Source organism: Lucilia sericata, unplaced genomic scaffold (genome assembly GCF_015586225.1).
Source record: "Lucilia sericata isolate MDLA Ls3-8-SP2 unplaced genomic scaffold, ASM1558622v1 Contig002296F_arrow, whole genome shotgun sequence".
NCBI classification, from domain to species: Eukaryota; Metazoa; Arthropoda; class Insecta; order Diptera; family Calliphoridae; genus Lucilia; species Lucilia sericata.
Window position 1 is genome coordinate 26880 of NW_023996112.1, and position 22793 is coordinate 49672.

General features: G+C 26.8%; 1 protein-coding gene across 1 annotated transcript in view; it reads right to left on the minus strand.

Annotated features, from left to right (window-relative positions):
• Nucleotides 1-22793, minus strand: part of LOC119613765 — a gene marked incomplete at its 5' end in the record, with an annotated part of 48184 nt that overhangs the window by 18578 nt on the left and 6813 nt on the right. The gene's annotated exons all lie outside the window — the stretch shown is intronic.

A 22793-nucleotide genomic window follows, 5' to 3' on the forward strand; every position in this document is an offset into this window, starting at 1 on the left:
AATTTCCCCAAAGTCATTTGGCTCATTTAATTTTAAATTATAACATTTAATGCACACAATTTGTTCAGGATAGAAAAACTTTTTCGCAAAACAACCAACTACACACACAGTATTTTACGAGTGTTGGCAAAACTTATTGACAGTTGACAATCAATCAATAAGACAATGGATGTCAAACAATGTTTTTAATAAGCTATAAAACACAAAAGTTCTATAGCCAATGTAAAGAAATAGAAACACGACGACACCAATATACAATCTAAAACCACTAAAGTTTTATAGAAAGTTTTTACTTTTACGCTTAACAAAACATAAACTAACATACATATATACCAATACACATTCATTATATGAAATCACCATCATCATCATGTTGGTTGTCAGGAAGTTCCTGTGTAATATTTGTTCACTCTCACTCTCTCTATCTTTGTCTATATTTCTGATTTGGCTATAAATGACATCAGTGTAAATAGATATTGATTGTTTTATTTCAATGCCAGTGTGTGTGTGTGTGTGTGAGTATAAATATGGGTGGTTAAGATAGTTCCACGTTTTATAACAACACATACCGTACACGTACAATTTTCAAAAATATTTGGTTTCGTTCTTTCTGCCATTGTGATGATGATGAATTGTAATGCTAATTAAATAAGGTTTTTCGTGTGAAAATGATTGTTAAATAATTTCTACCATATGTTGCACACATTTATACAGTACAGATGTGCTGCGCGTGTGGTATGAGGGTATTTAATGAAATTTTTTTTTTTTTTTGGCTCATTATTTAGTATATATTTTCAATATCTATTATAGTTTTTAAAGCAAAATTAGTAATAATAGATAGAAGATTTTTGTGAATTAATTATATATGAGAAGCTTTTTGAAAAGCTTTTTAACAAATTCTATATTCTATATTGATATTTATTTTTTTAAGTTTAAAACTTTTTCTTATTTAATTTATTCCTGTTATGCAAATCTCTCCTCATATCTTTATTAATACATTTTTAATGTTAATTTAATTCCTGCTACATAAAAGCTACAACAACAAGAAAAAACATGTAAACAATTTAATTATTAAAAAAGAACATTTAAATCAACTTTATTTAAACTCATCAATTTTTAACTAAATAAATAAAAGAAAACTTCTACAAGCTCTTGAGTAGAAAATATATGTATATTTAATGTTGGCTAATTTATACAGGATGTGCAAAAGTCAACAAAGGATTTAAATCTCACATTTTCTTTAACATCACCATTGGAGTTCTCTGCAAAACTTTTAGTTGATTTTATTTTTTTGAAATCAAGTTGAGAGTCATCAAATGAGTTACATTTAACATTTTTAACTAAAAGGAAGAACGTGAATAGGAGTGGGTAGTAGTAGAAGAGAAAAATAGAGATTAAGCAGCGAAACAAATAAAGTGTTTCTTTAAAGATGAAAATGTATAAACACATACAACAGGCTTCTAAAAAAAAAACTTTAATGAGAGATAACAGTGTAAGGAAAAACAGAAAGCTGTAATTTAAAATTTAAACCATTTTGAAGCAAACGTTTTTAAAGAAAAGACTTAGATTTTTAGCTTAAAGCTAATTTTTATATGAGAAAAATTATGTATTTTTGTAAGACATTATTTAAATATTTTTCAATAATATATTGAAGAGGTTTTTATTTAAAAGCTCTTTTTAGAAAACATTTTTGTAGAAAAGCTCTTTTTGGAACAAAATTTTTAACAATAAACAGCTTTAGAAAATATTTTTCAAAAAAAGCTTTTTTGAAAGCTTTTCTAAAATGGTTTTTATAAAACAACATTTTTAATTAAAATGCTCTTTATTAGAAATATGTTAAATAAAATAATTAAATTAAGCTCTTTTGTGATTTTTTTAAGATTTTATACAAAAGCTTTTATAAGACAAAATTTTATACGTAGTTGTATTTACAAAACTTTTGTTAAAATTTTCTTTTACTAATATTTTATAAATGTAAAATTTTATTTTAATTTTTTTTTTGTTAAAGCTTTTATAAGACAAACTTTTATATATAATTTTGTTAAAAAAAACTTTTTGTAAGAAAAGCTTTTTAAGGAAAAAGCTTTTTAAGTAAAGAGCTTTTATAAGAAGCCTTTTATTGGAAAATAAAGTTGAAAAAGCTTTTTTTCGAAAAGGCATATAATTTTTTTTAAATTTTATGTAAAAGCTTTTATAAGATAACATTTTATATATAATTTTATTAAAAATAAACTTTAAAAAAATCTCTATATTAATTTAAGATATAATAGCAAGAGCTTTTTGCTATTTATTGGAAAATAAAATTATTAAAAGCGCTTTTTAGAAAAGGTTTTTTGTGAAAAAATACTTTTAAATTCTTATGGAAAATCTTTTTTATGACAAAATTTTATAAAAAATTGTGTTAAAAAGAACTTTTTGTAGGAAACGCTTTTTATGGAAAGAGCTTTTATAAGAAGCTTTTTATTGGAAAATAAAGTTAAAGAAGCTTTTTTACAAAAAGTATTTAATTAAACTCAATTGTATTAAAACAACTTTTTTTTAAAGGAAAAGCTCTTTTTAGAAATTTTTATGGAAAGGGCTTTTATAAGCGGCGTTTTATTGGAAAATAAAATTATAAAAAAGCTTTTTTTAGAAAAAGCTTTTAAGTAAATATTAGAAAAAGTTTTTAAGTAGAAAGCTTTTATTAGAAAATTTTTTAAATAAAAAGCTTTTATTAGAAAAGTTTTTAAGTAAAAAGCCTTATTAGAAAAGTTTTTAAATAAAAAGTTTTTATTAGATTTTGGAGTTTTTGGAGTTTTTATAAACAAAGCCTTTAATAAAATTTCTTCAAGCTTTTAAAACAGAAGTGAAATGCGATGTCATAAGCTTTTATAAACAAGTTTTCTTTTATTTTATCAACTGTTCCTAAAGCTTTTTATAGAATTTTTTCACAACGCACAGTGGTATAGGAAAAAAAAAAGAGGGAAATAATTCGGTAACTTCTAAACGGTTAATCCGATTTTAATGAAATTTGGTATGCACAAAGAGGAGGTGTTGTCGAGTTTAGGTTTTGAATTTGGACCTTATAGGCCAACCAGGGGCCCGGCGGGGGGTCCTCAAATTAGGACACCTCGGCTATGTTAAATTTTTAAAACGATCCTATTTCTTCATTTGAGTTCCGATTTAAAAAAAAATTCGTATATAGAATCTCCTCATCGAGCACTATAAAAAATGTCGTCATAGCAGTAAATTATCTCTTATAGTTTAGGAGATATTCGCATTTGAAAATTAAAATTTTAAAATTTTTACCGTCCTTACTTTAGTTTTTTGATAATAGCGGGTCCAAATATTCCCGATTTTCGCCATTTTTTTTATTCGCTTAACAACAAGTCTATATATCAAGCAGTGAAAGAATTATGTAAAAATCATGACTGAGTCCAAAGTTATAGGCATTTTAATTTAAAAAATTAAAAAAAGGCGATTTTTTGCCATTTTTTTGGGAAAAAAGTATCTTTTTCTTTTTAAGTTATCTAAAAAGTTTCTAAGAAGATGTATATAGAATTTATACTTTTTGAAAAGCTGACTTTACATAAAATACGATAAATGAAACAAAACCTAAAAATTTTTGATACCGAGGGGACCAGGTCCATCCAAAAAACCCTATTTTTTTATAGAAAATTCAATTTTGAGCATAAATTCTCAAATCGCATAGTCGATATCAAATTATAGTGACCTGTTTTATATGACCCAATATGTTCTTAATCATTTTGTAACGGGTTTCGATAACCCCGCCCCTGGTATGGATATAATAGGCAAAAAACCAAAAAATCCCATTTTTGGGATTTTTTAAAACTTTTTTGGGAATTCCGGGATTTCTAATAAGAAAATTCGAACTTTTTATTTAATTTTAGATTTTGAGTAAAAAAATCTACCTAACTGTAAAATTTCATCAAAAAATATTCATAAATAAAATTTTTATTGCAATTTGAAAAATTTGTATCTTCGCAAAAACTGAATAAAAAACATTTTTTAATTTTTTTAAAAAAAGTATTCCGCGAATTTTTTAATTTTCAAAAATTATATACAGTTTTGAAAAATAGACAAAATTACCTTTCCATTGATATATAACATGCCTACCTAATGTTTTTTAAGTGACAAATTAATTAGGGAAAACTCAACATCTTTTAGAAAATTTACCTAGCACTATTATTTTCATCCATAACGTTAACTCTTAAATTTGTTACATATATTAAAAAATTTTCAGGTATTATTTTTTAAACTGTAATGATTTTTACCCCTATAGGTCACTTTAATAGGTAGCTTATTAAAGTGACCTATTGAGGAAAAATTCATTACATAAGGATACGTTAGACATATTAGGTAGAATATCATAACCCTTTAAAAAATAATTTAATTTAAGTACCTGTAATTAATATATAAGACAGGTTTATATCTGTTTGTAATTATTTGTAATTTTCTAACCATGGCGATCGTACTAAAAAAAATGATTTGTGCTCCATTTTATTTGAACACTCTTCAGCTCCTTTTCAAGATAAAGTGAACTTCTTATTGAAATATATTGAAACTGCACATAAAAATAAAGTGGATAAAACTGATATATGTAAAATTGAAAATTTTATAAAATCAGTTGATATAAAACTGAAGAGTGTTCGGTATTCCATTGCTAAATTTCGATCGAAATTTTCTGATTGGCTGGATGAATGTGTAGAAGTTGCTATTTGCGTATCAACTGTTGGTGCTCCCTGTAAGCAGTATGAGGATTTGAGCTCAAAATCTAAGAGGAAAAGGTTATCAACTTCACTAGAAACCTTATCTAACGAAGAAGTTTCGGACACTTTTAAAGCAATGTTAAGAAAAGAAAAACAGCCTTTGGATGCCATAAAAATTGCAAATATTCTTCCAACCGCATCACCAAGACGACTGAAAAGAATTGTAAAGAGTATACCCACACCATCATCTGATACAACGTTCACTGAGGAAGAAGCTATTGCGCTTATGTTGCAGCTGGGATTAAGTCGTGATAACTACATAACGTTAAGAAAGGCGCTATCTGAAAAAGGAGTGGATGTTTTACCATCATATCACAAAATAAATGAAAAGAAGAAAAGCATTATACCACCTCCTATTGAAATAACTGATCGGAAGGCTGTTATTGGACTCGGCGCTCTACTCGAAAATACTGCTTTAAGGATTGCTTCTGACTTTTCTTCAGACCAACTAAAAAAATAAATTCTTGTGATCTTCAACTCATTTGTAAGTGGGGATGTGATGGATTATCAGCACTCTCGGAATATAAACAAATCAACACAAGTGAATCATCTTCCGAGTATAAAAGTGTATTTATGGCATCGCTAGTTCCATTAAGAATTCGAAAGTATGCTGACAGCGATTCTCCATCAACCAGTTTCGATGATATTTGGAAGAATTCGACTCCAGGATCCAAAGCTTTTTGTAGGCCAATAAGCTTTGAGTATATAAAGGAATCCAAAACAACAACGCAAGATTTGATAAATCGTATTGAAGCAGAAATTAAAAACTTGGAACCTATAACAATCGAAATAGAAAATTATTCGTTTAACATGTCCTATGATTTAAAACTTACAATAATTGATGGGAAAGTTGGAAATGCCATTACAGGAACATCATCTACTTGGTACTGCTACATATGTGGTGATAAAAAATCAGAATTTTCGAATATTTCCAAGCAAAGATCAATAAATGAGGAAACATTACAATTTGGAATATCCCCCCTACATGCTCGCATACGATTTCTGGAACATTTTCTACATTTAGCATATGATTTAAAGTACAGAAGCATACCGGAAAATGCAAACAAAAGTGCAAATAACAAACGTTTTTTTAAACATTTTGAAACTACTTCCGAAATAACCGGAATTAGTATGGATTTACTGCAAAAGGTCAATATTATTCTAATGGCGATAAATAGCAAGCATAAAGTGAACGCAACAAAATTTGGAGAGTATTCTACAAAAGTTTCTAAATTACTTTTGGAATTATATCCCTGGAAAGAAATGACACCTACAGTTCACAAGATATTATGTCATGGAAAGGTCATCATAGAACATAATATTCTGCCTTTAGGAGAGCTTACAGAAGAACCCCAAGAATCGAGGAATAGAGACTTTAAGCATATTCATCAGTTTAGCTCAAGGAAGTGTTCTAGGCAGTCTCAAAATGAAGATATTTTTAATAATCTGATTCTATCTTCTGATCCTGTTTTATCTACTATAAGGAAACGTTGGATTTGCTACAAAACGTTAGCATTTGAAAATATTCATGAATTTAAAGATTTACTTTATCTTTTAGATATGGACTACTGTGATACCGATTATTTTACAAAATTATATTAATTTATAAAAAAAAAAAATAAATAAAGACTATTTTTATATAAAATAAATACTTGTTAATTTTTTTTAGGGATAAAGAATAAAAGATTAATCGTAAAAAGTGGCTGTAAAAATTCATAAAAATTTAGGTAGTAAAACATGCCTAACAAATGTATGGATGAAAATAATAGTACTAGGTTAATTCTCTAAAAGATGTTGAGTTTTCCCTAATTAATTTGTCACTTAAAAAACATTAGGTAGGCATGTTATATATCAATGAAAAGGTAATTTTGTCTTTTTTTCAAAACTGTATATAATTTTTGAAAATTAAAAAATTCGCGGAATACTTTTTTAAAAAAAATTAAAAAATGTTTTTTATTCAGTTTTTGCGAAGATACAAATTATTCAAATTGCAATAAAAATTTTATTTATGAATATTTTTTGATGAAATTTTACAGTTAGGTAGATTTTTTTACTCAAAATCCAAAATTAAATAAAAATTTCGAATTTTCTTATTAGAAATCCCGGAATTCCCAAAAAAGTTTTAAAAAATCCCAAAAATGGGATTTTTTGGTTTTTTGCCTATTATATCCATACCAGGGGCGGGGTTATCGAAACCCGTTACAAAATGATTAAGAACATATTGGGTCATATAAAACAGGTCACTATAATTTGATATCGACTATGCGATTTGAGAATTTTTGCTCAAAATTGAATTTTATATAAAAAATAGGGTTTTTTTGGATGGATCTGGTCCCCTCGGTATCAAAAATTTTTAGGTTTTGTTTCATTTATCGTATTTTATGTAAAAAGTATAAATTCTATATACATCTTCTTAGAAACTTTTTAGATAACTTAAAAAGAAAAAGATACTTTTTTCCCAAAAAAATGGCAAAAAATCGCCTTTTTTTAATTTTTTAAATTAAAATGCCTATAACTTTGGACTCAGTCATGATTTTTACATAATTCTTTCACTGCTTGATATATAGACTTGTTGTTAAGCGAATAAAAAAAAAATGGCGAAAATCGGGAATATTTGGACCCGCTATTATCAAAAAACTAAAGTAAGGACGGTAAAAATTTTAAAATTTTAATTTTCAAATGCGAATATCTCCTAAACTATAAGAGATAATTTACTGCTATGACGACATTTTTTATAGTGCTCGATGAGGAGATTCTATATACAAATTTTTTTTTAAATCGGAACTCAAATGAAGAAATAGGATCGTTTTAAAAATTTAACATAGCCGAGGTGTCCTAATTTGAGGACCCCCCGCCGGGCCCCTGGTTGGCCTATAAGGTCCAAATTCAAAACCTAAACTCGACAACACCTCCTCTTTGTGCATACCAAATTTCATTAAAATCGGATTAACCGTTTAGAAGTTACCGAATTATTTCCCTCTTTTTTTTTCCTATACCACTGTGCAACGTTTACAAAAGAAGTGTTTAAAAGTACTTTACTAAACGAATGATGTTTTTCAGGCTTTTAAAAAGATATATATTTTTGTAAATTGAACTAAAGAAAATAATCATTTATAATAGATATTTAAAAATTTTAGGCCTGTGTCGACCATATTTAACAAAGTATTATTTACATAGAAAAATTATATGCAAACAATTCTATATAAACAGATAATGGACATAAAACTGACAGATAGACCTTAAAAATATTTCCCTTTTTTGGAAAAACTTAACAGCCCTTTAGTTTCAATTTCAGAGCTCTCTTTCAAAAAAAAAAAAAATAAATAACGACACTTTTAATCACTACTGTCAACAGCTACATACTTATACATTTTATTTACCAGCAACATGCATACAAAATAGCAGCAGTAACAAAATAGTATGACAACTAAATAAAAGAAACAGACTAGAGAAATATATAGCAATAGCAACGAGAATAACAACAACATGGCAAAAAAAAAAGCTAAAAAAAGTCTTTAGAGAATTTTATGTTTAACTTTCAAGTCGATGCTCATTAAAAATTAAAATCACTTTTTCGTAAAAATGTCAACACAAATTGCTGCTTATTTATCACTTTACAACATAGAATAACAACAACAACAAGAGCAGCAGTAGCAACAACTTTGGCAACAGAAAAACATTAAAAGGAATATGGTACATATATACACATTAGGGTGATCGACACGATTTTTCAACCGGTTTTAAAACCGGTTTTTTCTGCTTTACCAGTGTCGGTTTTTTCTTAATGTTGATTTTTCGAATATCGAATAACCCGGTTTTTTCACTTTTTAAAAACCGATTTCGAATACTTTTATTTGCTTTGTATTCAAAGATTATTTAAATGAAATTTTTAAGTAAATAATAATACAGCTAAATTTTAAAATTATTTGAGTCGAGGAACTAGCGTATATTTTTCTAAAGCTCCTTTGGTTAAACTTTTTTGATTTTCCTAATTAATTAAAAAAATTTATTTTATGGAAGTGTTGTCCTAAACAGGGCTTTTGAAATAAGCTAGGATTACATAGTACCTTATGTTTAACAGAAGTGACCCACTTTTTTCCTATTTTTTTTATATTAATGAAATAATGTAAATCAGACGACTAGATCTATAGTTATAATCTTTTAAACTGTTAAAAATCATTTCTGGCCATGTTTTATTAATCAAATTTAAACATAAACATTAAGTTTTTCAAATTAAAATATTTTTTTTTATTTATAATGAAAAACCGGTTAACCGGTTTTTTCTGAATTTGAAAAATATCAACCGGTTTTTTTTTAAATGTCAACTATTCGAACTATTCGAAAACCGGTTTTTGGAAAATGTCGAATAATCGATCACCCTAATACACATATACAAAATAAAAACAAAATTGCTATAACAACTTTTTTTCCACTTTAGCTTTTGGCCAACAAAGTAAGAAAAAAGGGACATTACAACCAACAACAAATAAAAAAGAATTTATAACAGGCAATGGTTCACATTGACTTTACAGCAAATGGAACCCAAAAAAAAAAGAGAGAAAAAAAACAACATTATAAAGTCAAGCCCTGAAAGATATTTTTGTTAGGGAGCAAATAACGAAGAGAAATTGTCTATATAGAAGTATTTTCCAACCTACACTTAAGTTTTAACTTTTTGCCAACCATGTCATTTAATTAACGCTCAAAATTGTTTACAAAGTTTTGGAAAAAGAGCAAATGCTTTAAAAATAAAATTATTTTACAGTTTCTTTTAGCAAAACATATTGGAGTAAAAAAAAAAAATAATTTGGAGAAAAAATATTCTATTAAGATATAGAAAAAAGTAATTTAGTATTAATTTAGCATATTAAAAAAACTGTCTTAATACTTCAACATTTAAAAACACTTTTCTATCAATCTTCATGAAAAAAGTATAAATCCAAAATTTTCCTTATGAAACTTAAACAAAAACTTTGAAACCTGTAGGGCGTTACAATATAATAAACTGTCAAAAGCAACACCTTATCATATGCCAGTTTCTTTTTTTTGTAAAAATAAAATAATACAAACATTTACATTTAACAGAGTCTTCTTGTTTATCAGAAAAGGATTATTTATGGCTTAGTATGTGTATGAATATGTGTGGAGCAAACATTTGAATGACAGTTATACAGAATACACAAATATAACTTAAATAAAATTTTAATATTTATATGTATGTTTGTGTTTGTGTACAATAAAATAGAAATATAAATTCTACAACCGGAATTTTATTATCATATAAAAACATCCGCCTTAAAACATGTTTAGAAAATTGTTGTGATAAAAGTGATAAAAAGAGAGAGAGAGAGTAAGAGAAAAACAACTGAGAGATAGTTGACGGACATGTGTAGTTATGAGCCGTTACAGGAATTTTAAGTATGTTTGTGAATTGAAAACGTTGCATAATTTTAGGATGCTAGGATGCATTTTTCTCAGAGTGGTCATTCTTAAATTGGAGGACATGGATAAAGAAGGTATTCGAAATATTCCTCTTCATCCTTGACATTGCAAATTCTGCAGAAAACCTTAGACTCCAAAAACTAGTAACTAGGATGCCCATATACATATAAACATATGTCTGTAGACTAGTTCATAAAGTAGTTTATAGAATAATCTATAGGAAAGTCCACAGAATAGTCCAAAAATAGACCATAGACCAGTCACTATAATAATCCATATATTAGTCCATACAATAGTATATAAGCTTGTCCTTAGAATAGTCCATATACTAGTCACTAGAATAGTGAATAAACTAGTCTATAGACAGTTCATTTAATAGACTCATCCTAGTTCACAGGCTAGTCCAATCCAAAAACCTTAAGTCTCAATAAAATTCGCAAGGAAAAGGTATAGCATTATGTTAAAAATTTGGACCCTATACGCCTACAAAGCCTAGTCTGATATATTTGCTTATATAGTACCCTTCTATTAAATTTTAATTATATTATCATTAAAATATTAACATCATAGCCCAATAAACCAAACGATATTATAACGATATCGAAACGATATCACTTAGGTGATAAAAAATATCATAAGTGATAGTCGTTCTCGTATCGAGAACGATAGTATTTACGTACTAAATGGCACCTTTCCTTATGATATCGTTTTTCCATAAAATTATGATATCGTTTTCGCTATCATAATTTCCAAAAATAATGATAGTTAAATCGCCTTTTTCAGTTTTTTTCTGTATGCTCTTTTATTCTTAAAATTTAATTTTAAACGCTATTTAACTTAATATTTCGCTATTATACATATAAAAAAGCCTGAAAAGGGAAGGATTGCATTCATTTATACATATTTACATACATACATTAATACATATTTTAAAGTAATCATATTTTTCATCACATTATGCATTGTCTTGCAAATACCTGAAACTTTTCAAAATTGCATACATGTCAACTTACCACAAAACTGAAGTATCGAACGAAATTCGCGTATTTATTTGGATTATTTATCAATAATTTAGTCGATTTTATTTTAATATCCTTTTTAGTTTTCTTATGTTCGAAAATTTTTATTGAAATTATTTTTATGTTTGAAGTTTTTTTCAAATGTTTGTATTTTCTTAATTTTTTTATTGGAAACAAAATAATATAAAACGATATTATAATAATATCGTTTTAAATAATTAAATATGATATCATAATCGCCCTTTAAAAGCAATACCGTTTTCGCTATCATATCGTTCTTTGGTTTATTGGGAGAAAGCAGTTCTTAGTTTATAATTTGAAAATTTATATAAAATACATATTTTCCCTTTATTTAATATATGAACAAACATCAACATGATTTTCTACCTATTACAGTCAACTTCACTATTTTTATCCTTGATGCTTTAAACTTAACAAAATGCATTTTAAATAGACAATCATCATAAATCAGGAAATGTTGTTATAATTTATTTATAACTAAATAACACCTTGTTTTCTTATATTCTTCTCTATTTTTTGAAATGTTAAAATTTGATTTACAATGTTAAAGTGTATAGAAAATGTTGAAAAAAAGAAACCAACAAAGTGTAAGTGCATGCAGAGAATAAATCTGAAAGATGTATGCAAATCATGTAGCATATTTTTGGGATGCAAGCAAATGCTAACGATGATGTTTAGAAAATGTAACAACAAAAATAATATGTTTAAATATTTAATGTAAATTTGTTTGCTATTTAATAATAATATTTTGTTAGGATTGAAAAAGATCTTATAAGTGAATCATTTACTTTTGTAAATTCATATGTAAATCAGTTATTTAAACAAAATGTTAAAAGTAATTCTTCTAGTTCAGTTCTAGTTCAGTTCTAGTTCAGTTCTAGTTCAGTTCTAGTTCAGTTCTAGTTCAGTTCTAGTTCAGTTCTAGTTCAGTTCTAGTTCAGTTCTAGTTCAGTTCTAGTTCAGTTCTAGTTCAGTTCTAGTTCAGTTCTAGTTCAGTTCTAGTTCAGTTCTAGTTCTGTTCTAGTTCAGTTCTAGTTCAGTTCTAGTTCAGTTCTAGTTCAGTTCTAGTTCAGTTCTAGTCAGTTCTAGTTCAGTTCTAGTTCAGTTCTAGTTCAGTTCTAGTTCAGTTCTAGTTCAGTTCTAGTAGTTCAGTTCTAGTTCAGTTCTAGTTCAGTTCTAGTTCAGTTCTAGTTCAGTTCTAGTTCAGTTCTAGTTCAGTTCTAGTTCAGTTCTAGTTCAGTTCTAGTTCAGTTTAGTTCAGTTCTAGTTCAGTTCTAGTTCAGTTCTAGTTCAGTTCTAGTTCAGTTCTAGTTCAGTTCTAGTTCAGTTCTAGTTCAGTTCTAGTTCAGTTCTAGTTCAGTTCTAGTTCAGTTCTAGTTCAGTTCTAGTTCAGTTCTAGTCAGTTCTAGTTCAGTTCTAGTTCAGTTCTAGTTCAGTTCTAGTTCAGTTTCTAGTTCAGTTCTAGTTCAGTTCTAGTTCAGTTCTAGTTCAGTTCTAGTTCAGTTCTAGTTCAGTTCTAGTTCAGTTCTAGTTCAGTTCTAGTTCAGTTCTAGTTCAGTTCTAGTTCAGTTCTAGTTCAGTTCTAGTTCAGTTCTAGTTCAGTTCTAGTTCAGTTCTAGTTCAGTTCTAGTTCAGTTCTAGTTCAGTTCTAGTTCAGTTCTAGTTCAGTTCTAGTTCAGTTCTAGTTCAGTTCTAGTTCAGTTCTAGTTCAGTTCTAGTTCAGTTCTAGTTCAGTTCTAGTTCAGTTCTAGTTCAGTTCTAGTTCAGTCCTAGTTTCAGTTCTAGTCATTCTAGTTTCTAGTTCAGTTCTAGTTTCAGTTCTAGTTCAGTCTAGTTCAGTTCTAGTTCAGTTCTAGTTCAGTTCTAGTTCAGTTCTAGTTCCAGTCTAGTTCAGTTCTAGTTTAGTTTCTAGTGCATAGTCCTAGTTTCACATCTAGTTAGTGCTGGTTCATTTTAAGTTTAGTTCTTTTTACAATTACTTTTTAGGGTTTAGTGTTCAGGTAATTTCTAAATTTTTAAATTTTGAGCCCTTTATATTTAAACATTCAATTGATTCCTATTTTTTAATGCAAGCAAACATGTTTGACTAACATTGACACCTTCCCTTCAACTTTATTCCCAAGCCTTTCGTTAGTAAAACCCTGTTGTCAATCTATCAAATAAACTTAAACCTCAAATTAGGAGAAAATAAAATGTAAATAAAAATACGTCAATTTAGGAAAAAGGCAATATGAATCCTTAAAACCCCTTTTCATAGTCCCTTCAAAAAATAAAAAAAAAAAACGAAAAACTTCAATGTCAGGTTTATAATCAGCAAAAGGCACTCACTCACTCATTTTAAACCTTGAATAAACTTCATACCAAAAGGCGTTACCATGTATATTCTCCAAAAGTAAAACACGCCCTCGTTATAACCTTCAAACTTAAACAAATTCATACAAATCATATACAATATTAAACATACACAAGTTTTTTTTTTTACATATTATGTGTGTACACAATTTATTTTGAATATGAAACAGTTTTTCCCTTCAATTGAATGCACAAAAATCCCTTCCGTTTAGTTGTCATATTTGCTGTTTCCGGCATCCGGTTAAAATATAAGAGGGTGGCAAACTTGTTGAAAATAAAAAAAAGTGTACATAGATAAAGACTACATGTTTTCCTATCCTCTTTTTGTAATATTTTTTTAAGGAAAAAATTGCGTTTATATTTTGTAAGCATTATCTATAGATTTTTTTGAGGAATTTATTTGGTAAATATATTTTTTATTTCCTTTACAACTACAAGCTCATTAGTCAGCATATACTTGCCACAAAAATACCTACGCACATAAACTTGGGCTAAACGTAGATGCTTAACTAACGTACAGTTTTTAATACAAACACAAACTTTTTTATAGAAAAAATATATTGTATGAAGAGATATAAAATACAAATACTGTATTTAAAAAAGATTTTCTTTACATTTTTATTGTATTTTATTTTTAAGCAATTTCCGTTGCTGTAAGTGACATTTCGACTTTTATATGCAAAACTAAAAGAAACTTGGATGAAATCACAGTTTTTTTCTCCTTTTTGTAAAATAGTTTTTTCCTTACTCCCAACATATGAGTTGAATAACTTCGTTACAAACAAAACAATTTAAATAAATAAAAATATAGAAAAAAAACACATACATATTTTAAGGATGAATACACCAAATTTATATATGCTAAATATGTGTGGGTTTTCATATAAATTCATATACATAAATACATGTGATTGTTGTTCGTATAGTTTAACTTGTAAAACGGATGCCGTATAAACGGAAAACGGAAGTGACAAAATATTTACTGTGTACATGAGTGTAAAATTTCTGTTTGATAATATACATATATTATGTGTATGTATTTCTAAAATTTGATTAGATATATTGTATAGAAATAGTTTTTGAAATTAATGTTATTTTGTTAGAAAAAGTTTTTTAAATACTTTTCATATTATTTAGGATATAATTTGTACCTAAAAACTAGATTGTTAAATTTATAATTTAAAAAAAATATATATAGTAAACTCATTCCCTTCCCCTTTAACTTTAAATAGTTCACTAATTGTTCTACATTGCAATGTGATGAAAATCAGTGAATTCACAGAAATTTGTTTAATATTTTTGTGATCTTTGAATGAGCAATTAAATCGGGGTAAAGCTACACTTTTCATACTCTTCCCCTTCGTGAACAGAGTATATATAAGTTTGTTATTCCATTTGTAATTTCTACAATATAATTTTCCGACTCTATAAAGTATATACACATATGTATATTTTAGATCCTTATAGATACCGTAGTCGATTAAGCCATGTCCGTCCGTCCGTCCTTCTGTATGTCTGTATATATCTTTGAGGTCCAAATCTTCAATAATCTTTTCTAGTCGTAATTCAGGTCTGAGTTGGGGAACAACTCTCGCGTCATCGCCATTATTCCTTAAGGAAGATCAGGCTTGGGTTTGTTGCCAAGCTTTCGACAGAGTTACGTCTCACTCGCACCAATTGAGTGTATTACTCCATATAACTGTTTCCAAGTTATGCTTTGTTTGCATTAAATGCGTGCTTTCGTTTTCTTTAACTCACTTGAGATTATGTTTGATTGAATTGGTGGAGACAAAGAACATAATAATGCATTTTATCAATTAATTGTTAATTAATTGGGCTCCAACTTCCAATAAAAAGGCATAGGTCGATTAAAGGGCTATCACCGTACCAACATGCAATAACCTGGCATTTTAAGCATTTTAAATACACCACCAACAACAGAGTTAAAAACTAATTCTCTCGGACATGCTTTCGAGAAGATTCCCATTTGAAATCAGTAAAATCTGTCCAAAAATAGCGGAGATATAAGCAAAAATACAACCTCTGAAAAAGTTGTTAGTTAGTTAGTTAGTTAGCTAGTTATTTAGTTAGTTAGTTAGTTAGTTAGTTAGTAGTTAGTTAGTTAGTTAGTTAGTTAGTTAGTTAGTAGTTAGTTAGTTAGTTAGTTAGTTAATTAGTTAGTTAGTTAGTTAGTAAGTTAGTAGTAGTTAGTTAGTTAGTTAGTTAGAGTTAGTTAGTTAGTTAGTTAGTTAGTTAGTCAGTTAGTAGTTAGTTAGTTAGTTAGTTAGTTAGTTAGTTAGTTAGTTAGTTAGTTAGTTAGTTAGTTAGTTAGTTAGTTAGTTAGTTAGTTAGTTAGTTAGTTAGTTAGTTAGTTAGTTAGTAGTTAGTTAGTTAGTTAGTGTTAGTTAGTTAGTTAGTAGTTAGTTAGTTAGTTAGTTAGTTAGTTAGTTAGTTAGTTAGTTAGTTAGTTAGTTAGTTAGTTAGTTAGTTAGTTAGTTAGTTAGTTAGTTAGTTAGTTAGTTAGTTAGTTAGTTAGTTAGTTAGTTAGTTAGTTAGTTAGTTAGTTAGTTAGTTAGTTAGTTAGTTAGTTAGTTAGTTAGTAGTTAGTTAGTTAGTTAGTTAGTTAGTAGTTAGTTAGTAGTTAGTTAGTTAGTTAGTTAGTTAGTTAGTTAGTAGTTAGTTAGTTAGTTAGTTAGTTAGTTAGTTAGTAGTTAGTTAGTTAGTTAGTTAGTTAGTTAGTTAGTTAGTAGTTAGTTAGTTAGTTAGTTAGTTAGTTAGTTAGTTAGTTAGTAGTTAGTTAGTTAGTTAGTTAGTAGTTAGTTAGTTAGTTAGTTAGTTAGTTAGTTAGTTAGTTAGTTAGTTAGTTAGTTAGTTAGTTAGTTAGTTAGTTAGTTAGTTAGTTAGTTAGTAGTTAGTTAGTTAGTTAGTTAGTTAGTTAGTTAGTTAGTTAGTTAGTTAGTTAGTTAGTTAGTTAGTTAGTTAGTTAGTTAGTTAGTTAGTTAGTTAGTTAGTTAGTAGTTAGTTAGTTAGTTAGTTAGTTAGTAGTTAGTTAGTTAGTTAGTTAGTTAGTTAGTAGTTAGTTAGTAGTTAGTTAGTTGTAGTAGTTAGTTAGTTAGTTAGTTAGTTAGTTAGTAGTTAGTTAGTTAGTTAGTTAGTAGTTAGTTAGTTAGTTAGTTAGTTAGTTAGTTAGTTAGTTAGTTAGTTAGTTAGTTAGTTAGTTAGTTAGTTAGTTAGTTAGTTAGTTAGTTAGTTAGTTAGTTAGTAGTTAGTTAGTTAGTTAGTTAGTTAGTTAGTTAGTTAGTTAGTTAGTTAGTTAGTTAGTTAGTAGTTAGTTAGTTAGTTAGTTAGTTAGTTAGTTAGTTAGTTAGTTAGTTAGTTAGTTAGTTAGTTAGTTAGTTAGTTAGTTAGTTAGTTAGTAGTTAGTTAGTTAGTTAGTTAGTTAGTTAGTTAGTTAGTTAGTTAGTTAGTTAGTAGTTAGTAGTTAGTAGTTAGTTAGTTAGTTAGTTAGTTAGTAGTTAGTTAGTTAGTTAGTTAGTTAGTTAGTTAGTTAGTTAGTTAGTTAGTTAGTAGTTAGTTAGTTAGTTAGTTAGTTAGTTAGTTAGTTAGTAGTTAGTTAGTTAGTTAGTTAGTTAGTTAGTTAGTTAGTTAGTTAGTTAGTTAGTAGTTAGTTAGTTAGTTAGTTAGTTAGTTAGTTAGTTAGTTAGTTAGTTAGTTAGTTAGTTAGTTAGTTAGTTAGTTAGTTAGTTAGTAGTTAGTTAGTTAGTTAGTTAGTAGTAGTTAGTTAGTTAGTTAGTTAGTTAGTTAGTTAGTTAGTTAGTTAGTTAGTTAGTTAGTTAGTTAGTTAGTTAGTTAGTTAGTTAGTAGTTAGTTAGTTAGTTAGTTAGTTAGTAGTTAGTTAGTTAGTTAGTTAGTTAGTTAGTTAGTTAGTTAGTTAGTTAGTTAGTTAGTTAGTAGTTAGTTAGTTAGTTAGTTAGTTAGTTAGTTAGTTAGTTAGTTAGTTAGTTAGTTAGTTAGTTAGTTAGTTAGTTAGTTAGTTAGTTAGTTAGTTAGTTAGGTAGTAGTTAGTTAGTTAGTTAGTTAGTTAGTTAGTTAGTTAGTAGTTAGTTAGTTAGTTAGTTAGTAGTTAGTTAGTTAGTTAGTTAGTTAGTTAGTAGTTAGTTAGTTAGTTAGTTAGTTAGTTAGTTAGTTAGTTAGTTAGTTAGTTAGTTAGTTAGTTAGTTAGTTAGTTAGTTAGTTAGTTAGTTAGTTAGTTAGTTAGTTAGTTAGTTAGTTAGTTAGTTAGTTAGTTAGTTAGTTAGTTAGTTAGTTAGTTAGTTAGTTAGTTAACATTTTTATACTATTTTGCCATCCAATACAAATCAGTCAACACAGTTGAGTTTCTCCGGACGTATTATTATTATTTAATTTCTAATATTAAGTATTCGCCCTGTGAACTACTGAACTACATATATTAGTATCGGATAAGTAGCATACTTTAGGGAGCAACTTTAATGAAAAACACGGGACGTATGATTATTATATAATTTACGCCATTAAGTATTCCCCGTGATTCGTATTATAAAGGGTCAATTCGAAACACTTCACATACACACATATCTCTCAAAATTAAACCAGATTCAGTTAGTATAACATTACTTTTAGTTTTTGCGTTTTCAATAGAAATTCGATCTCCTGTTGTTCGAAACTGTTTTTATATAAAAAAATGTGTAGTAAACCATTGTTAACTTTAATAATGGTTTTGGCATAAGACTGTTAGAAACTAGGTATGTTGAATACCAAAATTTATACTGAAACTTTATAAAATATATCAACTGCTTCTTCGAAATTTTCAAAGACTGAATGCAATTATAAAATTAGCAATAACAAAGCCCTCCCCTAATATTTATCAATTAAAATTTTCTTTTGCATAACCTCAATCCTAACATACATATATAAAAATATCCTTATCCTACAAAATGAAATGATTTCAAAAAAAAAAAAATATATATATATATATATATATATATATATATATATATATATATATATATGTATTACAAAAATAATCAAATAATCTACGTTATTTAGATTTATCTTCTCTCAAAACTATTTCTGGAATTTTTATTAAATATCATACAAAAAAATCATAATTTTAATATTTTAGTTTTATTGTGTCAACAGAAATAGAGAAAATGAAAACAACGCAGTAACAATGGACATAAAATTTAATTAAAAATTTTTTAAATACAAATATAAATGTGGAATGTGTATGCACAACAATTTGCTTTATTGCTTAGTCGTATGGGGGTTATTTTTGACAAAACATGTACATATTTATTTACTTATGTGTATAACTATGACATGTTAATAAAAACATAAAATAGTTAGTTTTTGTTACTAAAAAAAAACCTACAAAAATAATAATAATAATAGGAACAAAAAAAAAAAAAAAAACAAATCTTTACGTTTAGAAATGTCAACATCAACACTTTTATATTTAACATTTAAACGACAGAGCAAAAGAGGCAGAGAGCAAAAGCATGATGGTAGCAAGTAAATATAATTTTTTGTTTTGTTTTCATTTGTACAAAAGAAAATAAAGAATATAAATGTTTATACACATTTGTCATGTTTTCACACATTTTATCATAAACACTCAAATTTTCGACAAAAAAAAAAAGAAGAAAATAAATAAACACATATACATACAAACAAATAATAACAAAATATATATGTATATGTACATAACTCACCCTAAGCATGCAAGGATCTCTTGCTAAAAACACGTACATATATAGAAATTTTTATTTTTTTTGTGTTATATATATATATTTTTTTTTTTGTTCTTACTGTTCTTGTGACAACAATAACAATAATAAGAGTCAACATGTACATCATAATTGTTTGACCGGAAATATTCATAAAATTTAATATTCCTGTTACTACCACTGTTCTCTCTTTCTCTATTTTATTTTGTTATTGCTTTAGGTTTTCATTTATTTTTGTAAACTATGCAAATATTAGTTTTTTTTCTCAGTTTTATATTAAATGTGCATATTTTTTCTATAAACTACAAATTAATTGTCATAAGTAATTTTCTGTGTGTTATCATCTTCTTGATGAAATGAAATGTTGACCATATGTATGAAATGCATATTGCAAGTGTTATGTGGAATTCCTGTTACTTGGAATGATGTGCAATGACATTTTATTTATAAAGATAAAAAAACTTTCCTATTAGCATTTCTGAGAATTTAAAATTTAGATAAATTGAATTTTAATTGAAAATTTTTATACATAAGTAGGAAATTATAATAAAACAAAGCGTTTAATGATATTCAAAGTAATCAAATGAATTTTTTAAATGTTTCTATCAAAGAGAATGTTATATATTATAGTAAAAGCTTTTTGATATTCAATGGAAAAATTAATGAATAATGCAGACATACATATGTATATGCATATTAAAAACTTAACGGTTATATTATGTAAGTCACATTAAAAACAGATATATTTGTGCATAAATGGACAATAAAATAAATAGACAAACAGACAGAAAGACGAATACAGCAGAAGAAGGCAGAGATAAAGATCAATAAATAGATGGACAGACAGATGAACAGACAGACTAACAGGAAGGCTGTAAAAATTAAAGGGATAGTGGACTCAGTTTTGTGAAATGGTAAATTTGGCTAAAAAGCTTGGTTTGTGTTAAAAAGCTTCTTTTAGAAGAAAACATATATCTGTTAAAAAATTTGTTTTTAACAGAGCTTATTTTCAAAAATTAAATCTCTTTGAAGCAAAAAGCTTATCTTAGTGAAAACTTTTTTTTTGTGAAAAGCTTATTATTGTGTAAATCATTTTTTTTAAGTGGCTGTTTTTTTAAAAAAGCTTATTTTTTTATAAAAGCTTATTTTTGTTAAATAGTTTGTTTTTTAAAAAGCTTTATTTTTGTAAAATAACTTCTTTTTGTAAACACTTTCCTTTTGTAGAAAGCTACTTTATTAAAAAAACTTCATTTGTGAAAAGCTTTTTTCAAAAAAAAAAAAATATGAAATGCTCCTATTTGAAAAAGAAAAATATCTTAAGTCCTTAAATTATTAAAAAAGCTTTTGTAAAAGATATTATTTTCGAAGAAAGTTTGTTTTTGTAATTTTTTTGTAATTTTCTTTCGGTAATAAAAAGCTTCTTTTTGTAAAAAATCTTTATGTAAAAAAGCTTCTTTTTGTAGTAAAAACTATATTTTTGTAGTAAAAAGTATATTTTTATGAAATGCTTCTACTTGAAAAAAAAAAAAAAATATTTTAAAAATTTTAAAAAGTTTAACAAATAGCAGTCCTTAAATTATTAAAAAAGCTTCTTTTTGTAAAAGAGATTAAATTTTGAAGAACTCTTCTTTTTGTAAAAAAAAAATTGTAAAAAAAGCTTCTTTTTGTAAAAAAATATCTTAAAAAGTATTAAAAGTTTAACAAATAGTGGTCCTTAAATTATTAAAAAAGCTTCCTTTTGTAAAAAGCTTATTTTTTTGTAAAAAGCTTATTTTTTGTAAAAAGCTTATTTTTTTGTAAAAAGCTAATTTTTTGTAAAAAAGCTTCTTTTTGTAAAAAAGCTTCTTTTTTGTAAAAAAGCTTCTTTTTTGTAAAAAAGCTTCTTTTTTGTAAAAAAGCTTCTTTTTGTAAAAAAGCTTCTTTTTTGTAAAAAAGCTTCTTTTGTAAAAAGCTTATGTTTGAAAAAAGCTTCTTTTGTAAAAAAGCTTATGTTTGAAAAAAGTTTCTCTCAAAAGTTTAAATGCTTCCTTTTATAAAAAATGCTTTTCTTAAAAAAGCTTATTTTTGTAATAAAACAACTTTCTTCAAAAAAAGCTTATTTTTGTAAAGAAGCCTTCTTTTTGATATCCGTCTTACAAAAAAATATTAATTATGTACAAAAAATGCTTCAATCAAGAACACATTGTAATGAATTGAAGAAGTAAAGCATTAAGACTCTTTTCTAATTATTCTCTTTTTTATAATTATACCACTTTTAATGAAAATTTCCTACTTTTGTACAAGATTTTAATTTAATTTTCACTGGTGAAACTGGTGAAATAACTGCAGGTAATGCAAACCTCAAAAAGCAAATATAAATTCTCATTACTATTCTAAAATCATACTAATTGATATTTTATGTACGATTTCCTCAACGAAACCTTGACAACATAATTTCAATTTTCTCTAATAACAATATAGACTTACAGCAGCAACAGCAGTAGTAACTATACAACATAAAGGAATGTTCAAATTTTAGTCAACCATGAAAGGAACAAGTATAGCAAAACTACAAATATGCATATATGTATATTTTTAGCGCATACGATTATGTCATTAACGTTTGTGCTGTTGTGTATTAATTTTAAACATAATACTTGCAACTGAAGCGAGGAAAAGGGAAAGGTTATGCTTATAACTAGTATGTACTTATTTGGAAGTAAGCCTTTATGTATGTGTGTGTTCTTACTTCAGTACATAAGAAGTATATAAAATTTTATACCTGCAATTTTAGTAATTGTTACTAGATATAATTTCGTTTTTAACATTTTGCGCAATTTTTTGTTAGTTTTAACTACTAGAACAAAGTTAACCAAAAAACTGTAATGACTAGAAAATGACAATGACGACTGGTTGGCACTTGTATGTTTACCGCGACTTGTACACAGTAATGCACTTATGTTGGCCCATCATACATTCAAAACTAACTTGACTAACTAAAACCACATCAATACATGAACATTTGTGTGTACTTGTTCATACATACATATCCTTATGACACACGACAGCAATCAACCAAAAAAAAACTAACATACCAATGCAATTTTTAGAAAACATCACATACATATCAGTGTTTGTGTGTATTTTCAACCTTTTTTGCAACACAAATTTTATTGTGCTCTCTCTTATTATTACTTTTTTTCTCCATTATTGTAGTAGTTGTCAAGCTTTTTGTTTCTATGTGTTGGGTAGTTTTTCATTTTTTTCTATTAATTTTTCCGCTTAAAAACCTTTACAAAACAAGTCATTTATTGTTTTTAGCAATGACATGTTCGCTGTAAGTGGTTTTACACCATTTTCAATTTAACATAGTGTCATTTATTTAATTGTCGCGCTTTTCCTGCCCTTAATTATTGTATTCTTTTCTGGTTTTTGCAGGATTTGGTATTTAGCTAGAAAGATAA